This window comes from Argentina silus, assembly GCF_951799395.1.
Source record: "Argentina silus genome assembly, chromosome: X".
Taxonomy (NCBI): Eukaryota; Metazoa; Chordata; class Actinopteri; order Argentiniformes; family Argentinidae; genus Argentina; species Argentina silus.
Window position 1 is genome coordinate 1,153,256 of NC_139653.1, and position 14,128 is coordinate 1,167,383.

A 14,128-nucleotide genomic window follows, 5' to 3' on the forward strand; every position below is an offset into this window, starting at 1 on the left:
AGAATAATGTTTGTTGTGGAAATTCTACTAACTATTATTTAAAGATACTGTGAGTTGCTAAGATCACAAGTTATTAAATTATTAACCACTAACGTACACAATGTGATGAAACAAAGTTTCCCCAGTTTATTAAGAGCTCTTAGAGAAGCAAGCACAGCAATACAGTTCTCAGTTCTGGGGTACTTCCCCATACAGCAACACTTATACTCTACAAAAAGAACTTGTCACATGTAACTTCTAGACGGGGTATAAAAAAACATTATAATACTGGCAGCTTGACCTTTTCACACAGATACAAAGTTACTTCTCTGTTCTGCAAGTAAGAAGCTACAGCACTCTTGCACTCTCAGAAATGAGAATGCTCGTAATACATTGAAACATGTGCAGAACACGTGAATAGAACAAAGACATTGAACAGAAATTACAAATCGTTTTCCTCGTGAAACTTATAATATGGGGATTAATTCTGCTTGATGGGGATCTTCAAAGCAGTGCAAAATAGTTTTTGTCCTCTCTAACTTCGGTAAACCATCAAACATGTTATTGCGAAGAGGATAACTTGCGAGTTAAGAATTTAATTGTACTGTAATAAACTCTCCTACTGTATATCTCAGTACATACAGATATTAGATCTTTGAACTGTATGTCTACCAAGGCTATGTTTTCCAATTATTTTCAGTGTCACTTCAACCATTGGCCATGCCATGAGCAATGTTCCATTACCTGATTAGCCAACTGTTCAATCCGTCATCCATAAAATACTGATAGCAAAAAAAGTGCATCAAACTCTGCCAATAGTGTTGCTGGACTTAATCCAGCCTCTCCGGCGCACAGGGAACATGGAGATTTTGAGAATGCGGGAAACTATGGTAATTCTGAGACTGCCTCTCCCAACATAAAATGAGAATAGACCACATAATTTAGAAACTATAGCCACAGCCCTTAGGATATAGGCTCTCTGCTAGCCAATTTCTCCAATCATTACTATGTAATGTAATACAATGCAACAATATAAAAAGGCTTGCACAAAGCCACTTACACCTCAACTATGACATTTCGTAATTCAAGTGCCAAAACCAAAACCAGATTTGTCATTAGCTACTGGCAACAGTATGCGCATTCCATGCTTCCACGTTGGACATTGTTCATTCTTCGTTCTGGTTTGGGGCACACGATTGGCTGCCTTTTCTATGGTGTAGTTCTGATTGGACCACTGACAAAGTTCTATGACGAAAATGCCTGAACAGACAGATAATTAAAAGATAAGTTATATGGAATATGTGCACAATAAAAAAAAAAGTTGCTCTATATTCAGTAACAGCAGGGAAATGATGAAAGGAAAAATAGTATTTTCAATGCAATGTCCAAGCAACTCATACTAATGCGGCCACCACTCTCAAACAGAAAAATAAATTATGGTTTACCGCATAATCAGCATAGTCACTGTGAATGTGTTTCGGTATCATGCCTTCATCAGCACAGAGAGTACACATTCTCAAGCCAGGACTGAACATTCCCCTGTGTGCCTGGATCCTGGACTTTCTGACGGCCAGGCCACAGGTGGTCAGGGTGGGTAGACACACCTCCAGCTCACTCACACTGAGCACAGGGTCCCCCCAGGGCTGTGTCCATAGTCCCCTCCTCTACTCCCTGTACACCCACGACTGTGTGGCTAAGTCCAGCGAAAACTCCATCATCAAGTTTGCGGACGACACGGTCGTGGTGGGGCTGATCTCAGATAACAATGAGAAAGGCTACCTGGACGAGGTGGCGGACCTGTCACTCTGGTGTCAGGAGAACAGTCTCATCCTGAATGTCTCCAAGACAAAAGAGCTGATTGTGGACTTCGGGAGAGCACAACGACTAAGGGCCTACACACCGCTGGACATCGGAGGGACTGCTGTGGACAGGGTGAGCAGTTTTAAATACCTGGGAGTCCACATCTCAGAAGACCTGACCTGGACTACCCACATCAGTTCTCTGGTGGGAAAGGCAAGGCAGCGCCTGTTCCATCTCAGGCAACTGAGGAAATTCAGAGTCTCCCGGAGGATCCTTCAGTCCTTCTACTCTGGAGCTGTGGAGAGCATCCTGGCTGGCAACATCACCGTCTGGTACGGTAACAGCACGGCCCAGGACAGGCGAGCTCTGCAAAGGGTGGTACGCCTGGCAGAAAAGACCATGGGAGCTCCAACCCCCCCTCTCCATGTCCTGTACACCAGGAGGTGTAGGACCAGAGCATACAGGATTATGAAGGACCCTCACCACCCGAAACATGGACTGTTCCAGCCGCTGCGGTCAGGAAAACGCCTCCGCTGTCATGCAGCAAAAACAGAGAGGCTAAGACTGAGTTTCTTCCCCCATGCCATCAGAATCGTCAACGATGACCCCACCAGTGCCCCCCTCAAGTCACTCACACATGCACTGTCATTCTAACACATATGCACACACATAATCATCCATCTGCTATTTATTGCTTACTTATATGCTTACTGGTTATACTGTTCATATTGTTTATACTGTTTATACTGTCCATACTGTATATTTTTTAGTACTTCTATTTTTATTTTATTGTATTTTAAAACTTATTGTGTTGTTGCACTACTCTGTGGCACTGTCACTTTTGCATTTCACTGTATACTTGTATGCACGTGACAAATAAAGAATCTTGAATCTCTTGAATCTTGAATCTATATGCTGTCATTTTCAAAGCCACAGCTGGTGATTGGATAATTAGCTAAACTAAATAATAATCATGATAATAATAATAATAATAATAATAATAATAGCTCATTGTGTAAACATGGTTGATAGACCTATAAACATTTGAATGCACATAATGTTTGCAGACATAAGACTATTATAATCCAGCACCCCAATAAAAAACAAAACATATATTTTATAAGAAACAACTCAACACAAATTCTTTGTTGAGCCCATTGGGGGCTTCTGTTCCCAAATGAACAATCCAGAAGGCTTCTCTTTGCAGTAGCTTCTGCTCTCTGTTGCCTCCGCGCTTCAAGGGAGTCATTGTTTCTAGCCCCTGAAATCTGAGGGTGCAAATGTCATGCATGGAATGAGATGACAAAAGCACTACCTTGGTGAAATTATTCTATACATTACTTTGTTGCACCTCAATGGTAGCATAAAGAACCCCTAATAACCTTTTTTTCTAAGAATTTACATTGGTTAAAATTAAAAAGGTAACAAAATAAAAGGGGGCGCTGAGAACGGAAGAGGAAAAAACAAAGGTCCCTACAATTAGATGCTACAAAAAAAGATTAGTAAAATGTTCAGTAGCATGCCTCCCAAGAAGACTTCTGCTGGTGCTATGGAAATAATGCTAACAAGCATAGTAATTCCAGTGAGCCCCCTGACCAAGGCAAGGCTGGCAAGGCTGGTAATGCAAAAGACCTAATGGGCAATAGGAATACATAATGCTAATAAACAATATGAGATTACAGAGTTAAATTATTAATTATATTAAATTATGTTACAAATTAAACAACCTATGGTCTTTAGTAGTTGTTTTTCTTCTTATTGTAATAATGTAGCTGTTCTAACAGTAAATTTACTAGATAGTTTACCTTGTCAGGCTACAAGGAAACAAGCCTATATCTTGGTAGAAATGCATTTTCTGAAGATAATATTATATACGAGCTATACTAATGGGTTGCACACATACCGCTATAACAATCACACATCCTTTCCTAAATAGGATGTGCTATACAAAACAAGGAGTGGGAACCGTGCAGCACAGTTTGACCCCTGGACTTTTTTGCAATATTTTGAAGGGATTAATATGCACACTCACAACCTGGTATATACCCCTTTAACTCATTAATTGTTAATGCTAAAGCATCAATATAGCACCATCAGAAAATACATAACAAACTCAAAATAGTATGCAATAAGATTTTTGTGTTGGGGGGGGGGGGAAAACACTCAAATCAAATCAAGACAAAATCCAAAAGTCCACCCAGTCCATACTCATAGTTCAAATCTTTAAAGTCATTCACAAAATACAGCTCAACTAAAAATGTCCTCTAAATCCAGAATCCCAAAAAATTGTTCAACTCAAAAAGTAAATCCCAAAAATAGAAATGATAATCCCACATGAGGTAAGAACAGTCAATCAGCAGTTAACACACAAGTATTGAATATTGAAGGAAGTCCTTATGTGAGAAGTTCAGTAATTCCTTTGAACCAGGCAAGTAATCCCATGGAAAAAGTAAACACTATACAGTACTGAACTAATTACTTTGCAAGAAACAAAAGCATATTCTTCCTTTGTTCTCCCACCGCAGCCATTTTGCTCTCCTCCATTACTCTTCTTCCTGTTCACCTGGACAGGAAGAGACAGGTACCATTTTGAACCTTCTATAGAATCCCACTAGGTGGGGTACAAATCACTATACTGATACACATTTACATTCCATTTCTTTTTTACATGCATGTCTTTTTTATACCCTTTTACGTATGTGGTGACGTTACACCAGGGAAGTGTACAAGTGTGGATGCAGGGAAAGGAAATGAGTGAAGGATGTAGGGAAAAGCAAACCAAAGATGGGTAAACGGTAATTAGTCTTAACGTAAGCTCAGTTAGTCAGTGCAAATTAAGTTAAAAACAACATCTACAGAGTAACATATATCACCGTGCCAAATGCTAGGAAGAAAGAGGCATTAGTTGTTGACATTACTTTGAAAGGTGTGGAGGTCTGAATTGAAAGGTGGCCACGCTTATATGATTAGGAGAGACAACGTTGGGTTCGAATTATTATGAAATCCTGATTGCTCTCGAAGAGAGATGCTGTTGCGGATGTCCTGGTCCAAACGGCAAGTTCTAGTGAAGATGATCAAAACAAGAGGAGCTTGTCTAAGTCTGATTGAGGTCGAAATGGAATCAATCAGAGTATGAAACACATACCGGGTTCCTGTCTTAGGTTCAGCATAAAGATAATTCAGAAGAGTCATTTCTTTAGATGGGTTCTTTCCTGATGGTAGTCTCGACTGACATCCAAGAGCGGTTACCCAAACTCAGAGTGTGATTGTCACATGAGCATTAAATACCTTTCATTAAGGGGAGGGTTCAAGGACTCCCGACACCAACAGGCTGAACCGATTGGTTGTAGGCAAAGAAGATGGTGGCGTTTCTGTTTGACATTCTGTTAGACCTTGGTGCTGATCTAGGCAGCAATTGGACATTTTTATAAGTGTCCATTATCTTGTGCAACATACATTGTACATTCACTGGATCGGTCTCAGAGTTTATGAAATGAGTTTAGCTTTCCATAGGCATCAAATATGCCTTTGTTACTGTATTTCTACACATGATCTACCTTTCAGACATTATTCAACACACAACCTGATAACATAAAAGATAACACAAGTCATCACAAACTATTCTGAAGTTGATCTCAACACACTGAAATGTCCATCATCTTGTGTTCTTTGTAGAAGAAGGGTTTAAATGTCACTTTGTGTTTCAGTATTGAGAATCCCAGTTATCCTGTGATTTGGTTACAGGAAACACATGATTCCTCATAAAGGCTCAGTAGGTGGTCAAGGATCATTTCCATTCTCTGAACAGCCCCCTTGGACGTTAAGGCAGCCCCCCTGGAGGTAAAAACTGCCCCGCTGGCTGTGATGCCAGCTCCCCAGGGAATGAAAGCTGCCCCCGTGGAGGTTAAGGCTGCCCCCCTGGAGGTCAAGACATCCCCCTTGGAGGTCAAGTCAGCCCTGGAGGCCAAGACATCCCTGGACGTCAAGGCTGCCTCCCTGGAGGTCAAGGCAGCCCTGGATGTTAAGGCTGCCCCCATGGAGGTGAAGACATCTCCCCTGGTTGAGAAGCCAGCACCCCTGGTTGAGAAGCCAGTCCCCCAGGACAACAAGGCAGCCCCCCTGGACGACAAGGCAGTCCCCCAGGTTAATAAAGCAGCCCCCATGGACGTCAAGACAGGTGGTAAAAGCTGCACTCCAGGGTGAGAAGCCAGTCCTCCACTCGGAAGAGCAGCCGGTCAAGAAGTCCCGCTTTGCCCGGATCTCTGAGCGTCTGGAGGAGCAGCGGGCGGCTGAGGAGGACAAGTGGAGGGCACTGCTGGCGGCCAAAGAGGCTGAACTGGAGGCAGAGAGGGCCAAGAGCGCTCGGACGAAGACAAAGATGGAGAGAGCAAGGAAGCAGGTGAAGGAGGGCAGAGGGAGAGAGAGAGGCCTCCAGAGGAATATCCACAGGCTAGAGCAGGATAACTTTGAGCTTGAGAAATAGAGGCATCAGGCCCTCTCTGACCAGAGGGACATGGAGGGGAGACTGATGCAGATCAGGGTGACCCTGCTGGAGATGACAAACACCAACAGGGAGGCGGAGGACCAGATAAGGGCCTCCCAGATTGAGATGGTCTCTCAAAAGACCAAGAACAAGGAGGCCCTGCTGGCCATGGCAACAGCGGAGGAGGCTCTGGTCCTTACCAGAGCTACCCTACTGGACCTGGAGCAGAAGACCAGTTAGGCTTCTGAGAAGTTCCAGGAAGAAAGGAACTAGTGGGAGAAGGAGAGAGCCTCCCTGAAAGCTTCCCACCTGCTGACCCTAGCAGGCCAAGCCCAGGGAGGGAGGGAGCTCACCTTGGCCATGGCGAGCTTGCTGGACCTGGAGCAGAAGACCAGAGAGGTTTCTGAGAGGTTCCAGGACAAAAGGAACCAGTGGGAGAAGGAGAGCCTCCCTGAAAGCTTCCCACCTGCTGGCCCTAGCAGGCCAAGCCCAGACAGGGAGGGAGCTCACCCTGGCCATGGCGAGCCTGCTGGAGGTTACCAAGACCAGCAAGATGGACGCCTGTAAAAGAAACGTTCTGATAGACTATCTCTACAGGCACGCCCTGACAGCCAGGGGGCTGTCCAAGCAGGAGGTGGCCCAGGCTAGGGATAGCCTGCTGCAGGTCAAACAGAGGACCAGAGAGGCTTCTGTGAAGTTCCAAGAAGGAAGGCAACAGTGGGAGAAGGAGAGAGCCTCTCTAACAACCTCCCGCCTGCAGGCCCTAGCAGGCCAAGCCCAGGCTAGGGCTAGCCTGCTGCAGGTGGAGCAGCGGAGAGCTGAAGCTGAGGCGAGGAGCAGGGTGGAGGTGGACTCTCTGAAGAGGGACCTGGTCTTCCTTCGCCATCAGCAGTGGCTCTCTGAGAACAAGCTGAAACAGCTGCAGTTCCAGTGGAAGGAGCAGGTGGACGGCCTGAAGTGGCAAATGGAGGTCGAGAGGAAGGAGTCAGAAAGAAAAGGGGAGAAGAACAAATCGAAATTTTACTTTAAACATTACACTCTGAAAAAAAGTGTATGACTGACATACACAGATAAAAAAGCATGATCAAAACTATGAGAGACTGGGTGATTTTATTACAAATGTTGGTAATAGCTCAGCCCTATCTAGCCTCAACATAAGGAGAAATTCATGTGTCTGTAACCATGACTGTAGACCTCACCCCTGCCAACAATGACTAAGACACATTAGTTCATAAGTCCATAGAAAGAAAATAAGCTCCTTTAAGATATGATTTTAAGCAGCTCTGTGAGATGTACTTTGCTCTGTTTTTAATACATGCTGAGTCTCCAAACTTTTAAATTACATTACATTACATTTATGGCATTTAGCAGACGCCTTTATCCAAAGCGACTTACAACAAATACATTTGTCTAAGTAAGTGAATCATCGATCCATCAGTCATCATAAGAAAAAGTAATCTATGCTAGGACCTGGGGCTATTGGCAGTCACAATGCTAGAAGAAGGAAGTTTTTTTTTTTAATTGATTTACAGTAGAGAAACTTGTACAGGGTGTAGTGGAGATGAAGAGGTCTTTAGGAGGGACAGTTAAGATGTAGCCTGAAGAGATGAGTCTTCAACCTACAGCGGAAGATAGGTAGTGACTCTGCAGTCATGACAGTGGGAAGCTCATTCCACCATCGGGGAATCCACATAGAGGCGGCAGTGCCAGGCGGCCAGCCGAGGTGGAAGAGTGGAGTGATCGGGCAGGGGTTTGGGGGCTGACCATTGCTTGCAAGTAGGGAGGGGCTGTTCCCTTTGCTGCCCGGTAGGCAAGCACCAGGGTCTTGAATCTGATGCGAGCTGCAACCGGGAGCCATTGGAGGGTGCGAAGGAGGGGAGATGACATGGGAGAACTTGGGGAGATTGAACACTAGACGGGAAGCAGCATTCTGGATGAGCTGCAGAGGCTTGATGGCAGAGGCGGGGAGCTTGGCCAAGAGTGCATTGCAGTAGTCAAGGCGAGAGATTACAAGTGTTTGGACCAAGAGTTGTGCTGCTTCTCTGGTGAGGAATGGACGTATCCTTCTGATGTTGTAGAGGAAGAATCTACAGGAGCGTGCTGTCACTGTGATGTTTGCCACACAGGATAAGTGGTTGTCAAGGACCACCCCAAGGTTCTTGGCTGTCTGGGAGAAGGTCACAGTAGAGTTTTCTACTGAGAAGTTTTGGTACGAGCCCTACATTTAACCCTAACAACAGCCCTAACCCTAGCCATAACCCTAACCCAAACCCTAGGCCTAACCCAAACTCTAACCCTAACCATAGCCCTAACCCTAACACCAGCTCTAACCTTAACACTAACCCTAGCCCTAAACCAATCCCAAAACCTAACCCCCAAGCCATAGCAATAACCCTAACCCTAACCATGTATATATATCCTTCCCCCTCTCTTCCTCTCCCTCTCTCTTCCTCTCCCTCCCTCCTATCCTCCTCCTTCTCCTCTCCTTCCCCCTCTCTTCCTCTCCCTCCCTCCTATCCTGCTCCTTCTCCTCTGAATAATTGGAATAATAATAATAACTAGAAAAAGAAAAAGAAGTTCCGGAAGAAACTTGCAGTCTTATTTTGACTGTGGGAAAGGTTTTAACTGAATGATATATGAGCTGGGTAGTTGAATGAAAGTGTGATAGTAGACCAATGGATAAAAGATGGTTAGAGGGTAGCATATAGGCAGATAGATGAGAGAAGGTTGGAAGATAGATAGATAGAAGAAAGGATGATGGCTGGGTAGTTTAAAGAAAGTGAGAGTAGGATGATGGTAGCCAGAGAAATAGACAGATAGAGAGGGAGTGTAAGGTGGGTAAATTGGTGAGTTCTGCAGGTCTCATGTTGTTTTTATTTAACCGAATGAGAGTTTTTGAAGTTACAAAAAAGCTTCATAGTTGTTAAAAGTTTAATAGGTATCAGAGGGTTAATTATAAGGGTTAATAATTTGAAGTTGTTGGCACATTTGACAGTTGTATTGGTGTGAATAGCTTGAAAGGTGTAAGAGCAGTGGTGGTACACGAATTGCATCTCTTGGTTTCCATAGACCTCCATGCAAACATTTAAAATAGTTTAAAAAGTATAATGAGTTTCAAAAAGTTGAAAAGTTATATACACAAGTTAGAGGTCTCTGCACATTTTAAAGTTGGATTAGTGTGAATCGTTTCAACATTGTAGGAGGAGTAGCATGCGGATGAATTGGAATAATAATTATAATATATAATAATAACAATTATTGCTGAAGCAAGTCCACTAGTAAGTATCAACAAGAACAATACTTGTACTTGCTAAAGCAAGCCCACTAAATAGTAGTGCATATTTTAGAGTATAGCCTTTTTTTTCTTTTAGAATTTTGTTTTATATGAGAGTATTATTTGAAAGCATTCCAAGTATTTGAGAGTTAATTTGGGATTAAGGAACACTGAGAGTAGGCAAATCAGATGTTTGTTTGATTTCAAGGTGCATTCTATCTTGCATTAGACTACGGCGACCAGTTATACAAATGAAATAGTTATAACTAGCGGCAACCTGTACTATGGACAGTCAAGAATCATTGCTCTAACTCAATGTTGTCAGGATACCTTATATGTTATACAGTAAGGCCATGGCATTGTCACAAAGTGAGAAAGCAGACAGTGGCAGTGGTAATGAACAACCCTCCAAAGATGTCATGTCATTCTAAGAATAGCCGCAAATGATATAGGGTGAGCAAATTTGTCGTCAACTGTGGGCTGATGTCACAGCCATCTTCTGCTGTCCTATTTAACCTACTGTCACTACTTTTCTATCCAGTCTCTATCCCACTGAAACCCCAAATCCTTACCTCTGTCTTGCATGAACATTCCAACAACTTGAACTGTTGAATCCTAGAACATCAGTCCAATGACACATGGGTAAACACATTCATTAATCACCAACCTCCACTCTGGCACCATTAAGATCTTAACATACCACACACTCTGCAAAACACATGCATAAACTAATGTGTATATATATGTACAAAACACAGACACACACATTGTGCCAACAGTTGTCAATTTGTCATTAGCTCATACATTGCTTTAGGCGTGTGTTTGACATGGTATAATTATTCAGGCCAAATCATTGTCATGCAGTTTCCTTCACTCATTAATTTTACATATTGGCTGTTGACCATTACCTCACAAGACTGATGTTAAGAGGAAGCAAAGCATGAAGGGAAATGCAGGGTGATTTGGATTGATGTTACCCTGGCTTCAAGACCTAAACAAATAATACAAAATAAAAAAGCTATAGTCTATACAACAAAAAAGTGTTCTTCAGCTCTTTTTGGTGCCATGTAGAACCATTTTTGGTTTTGTTTAGAATCCTTTGAAATCAGATTGTTCTACATGACACCAAAAATGGTTCTTCTACAAGGACAACAAGTATGCATATACATATGTGTGTACATAGTTTATAGTTTAAGCTCTTTGCTAATTGATTTAATTGCACATCCTGGCCCGGTCCACTCCTCTTTCCTCTATCCACCTGGACCCTGTTGGCTGCTGTGCTCTGCCATGTTGGCTACAGATGGACTGAGTGTGTGACTCTGCAAGGATAGGGTCCACTGGTCCCCAAGCAAAACAAGTCACAACCAATGATACAGTCTAGGAATCCCCACCTAGCAAAAATACCAAAGATGATCGACACAAGCCAAAATAATGTGAAGTCAGTTGATGTAATAACAGAGTGAATTCTATAGGTGTTTATGATGTTAGAAGCTTGTTCACTGTAGTAGATCAAACCACAGTATAAAACATGTTCACCTCCTGAGGAATCGACATTTCTGGAACACTCTCTCCATGCACAACCTACAAAATGTATTGCACAGCCTACAAAATGTATTGTTTTAGTGTTCTATTTGGTAAATTTGTTATTGCTATTTTGTTAATATTTTGCTATTTTGTAAATTGTCAATATTTGCTATTGTTTTTTATGTCCCATGTACCAACCTCACCAAGTCAATTTCCTATATGTGCAAATATACTTGGCCAAATAAAAGAATTCTGATTCTGATCTCTTTTTCTCTCTCTCTCTCTCTCTCTCTCTCTCACACACACACACACACACACACACACACACTCATCCCCAAATGCCCAGGTTTCATACTTCTGTATAATCAAGCACGCAAATATTTTATCTCATTATCTTTCTCTCTCTATCCACCACATTTACTCTCTCATGTCTCCTTACTCTGTTTCCCCCATTCCTCCATCTCCCACATTCTACACTACCACCAAGCTACCTCTGTTACAGCTTGACTATGCTGTCACATGCAAGCCTAACTGCTCTATGTTAAGATTCATACCCCTGCATCAGTGACACACAGGGGCTGATTGGATTGCTAGATGGCTTGACGATGGCTGCAGGTAAATTGTATGCTGTTCTGGAGAGCGCTTCAATGTGTCATGATGACAGTTTGAGACACCTATCTCTCTCTCAGGCCATTTGTTTTACGTCACCAGAATACAGTGAGAGCAGATGGTCCCTGGTATCATCAAACATTGTCAATGTCATGTCTACAGCTTTATTAATAAAACACAACAGAACAGCATGGAGTATCTGTCTGTCTAGTATCATGTGGTTACTGGATATTTGGCAGAAAATGGCTACTGCAATCTGTGACTCCATGTTTCATTGAAAACGCTTAGTATGGTGATTGCTCCCATTCCTATCTGGCATACTGTACTGAATATAAATTTTCACACCACAATGGCATTATGAATAACATCAACCATTGACGATCAGTGTTGGGAGTAACATGTTAGAAAAGTAACTTGTTACAGTAATATATGACTATTATGAGTAACAGACTAATATAACTTGTTTTCAAGTAATTTCAATAATTCGCGAAAGTAAACTATGAATGATGAATGAGTCCCTAATATGTAACAGATTACTTTTTCAAGTAACGAATCCCAACACAGTTGACAATGAAACTATAGCTAAATGGACAAGATACACATCATACTAAACTTCTATCGTTTAACAAGTTTCATAGTATACTCAAAGGTCAACATAGTAAACCATTAACACTGGGTTTACATTTAAAAACAAAGGCTTGATTACACAACAAGCCTTTTCATAACCAAACAATTGCAGTGCCCTGCATAAGTAATGGGTTAGTGAAACAACCTTTATGATGTTAAAGTAGAGATTCTCAGCTTTTATTTGATGGTATTTGTGTACATATTGTGTACACCATTTCGACTTTTCACTTTTCATACATAGTAGGCCTACCCCTATTTCAGGGTACCCGAAGGTTATTGGACAATTGGCTTGACAGGTATTTTTGATTCTAGGCTTTGCATTTTTTTTGGAGTCTGCTTTTGGCGTCTGTCAACATGAGGACCAAAGAGACGTCAATGATGTCAGGGAAGCAATTATGAGGCTGAAATATCGGAAAAAAATCTATCAGAAAGATAGCCAAAACCTTAAACCTACCAAAACCAACAGTTTGGAACATCATTAAAAGGAAAGAAAGCAAGGGTGAGCTCAGAAATTTTAAATGGCCTGGTAAGCCAAGGAAGAATTCTGGAGTGGATGACCGAAGAATGCTCTACATCAGGGGTGCCCAATACGTCGATCGAGGGTAGTGCGGTCGATCGCGTTTTTACGACGGACATTTGTGCTTCAGCAATCACAATTGTGCCAGTGTGAGTGCGCCACTTGATTGACGTACAATGCGGCCAGTCTGAGATCGCTTCTCTTCTACGGGTCACGTGTTACCATGCATTCGCGGTTAAACGCGCTACCTACTGCAAAACTCCAGCGAACTAAGCGACCTAGTTAGCCTTCCAATTTATATATACTCAAGAAGGGATATAAAAATGAGTGGGGGAGCTGGACCAAGTAAGAAGCCAAAAACTTACCACTTTCCCTGCAGAATGGGAGGAGGACTTTTTTTTCACCATGTCATATTCGAACTGCGTTTGTCTCATCTGTCAATCTTTCCCCAAAAAAGGGAAATTTAATTTTCGAACTGTTCACAAACAGTACGACACAGACTTCCCTCTGAAAAGCAAGCTGAGAAAAACAAAGGTGAGCAAACTAAAATCACAGTTAATCGGACAGCAGTCGTTTTTCACAAAGCCGAATTCAAAAGCAAAGGCAGCCACCGAAGCATCGTTTCGGGTGAGTCACACCACCATGAAGCATAAGAAGTCCTTCCAAGATGGAGAGATGTTCAAAGAGGCCTTCGTTGAGGCAGCGGACTCGTTGTTTCGGGATTTGAGTGTTTCTCACTGCAACTAGACGAGTCCACAGACAGGTGATACAGCCCAGTTGTGCATTTTTATTCGGATGGTGTTTACAGATATGACTGCAAAAGGGGAGCTTTTAACAATACTGCCCATGAAAGAACACATGCGGGGAGAGGACATTTTTCAGTCTTTCAAAAACTTTATTGATAAAACCCAGCTCCCGGTGTGTAAATTAATGTCAATTACCACGGGCCCGCAATGGTGGGCCGCTCGAATGGATTTATTGCCAAGTGCAGGCAGGACGATGCCTTCCCCAACTTCCTTAATTACCACTGCATAATACACCAACAAGCATTGTGTGCTAAAATGCTAAACATGAAAGAGATAATGGATGTGGCAACGAAAATCGCCTGTTCTATTCGAGCGAGACCTCTACAAAGACGACTGTTCCGTGCACATCTGGAGGAGGCGGACTGCAACTACTCTGACCTACTGCTACACATTGACGTGAGATGGCTTAGTAGGGGAAAATTCCTCCAGAGATTTCGAGAACTCTGTCCGGAGATAAAGGACTAAAGGACCTTGACAGTAAACATGCAGAATATACGCAACTTAAATGA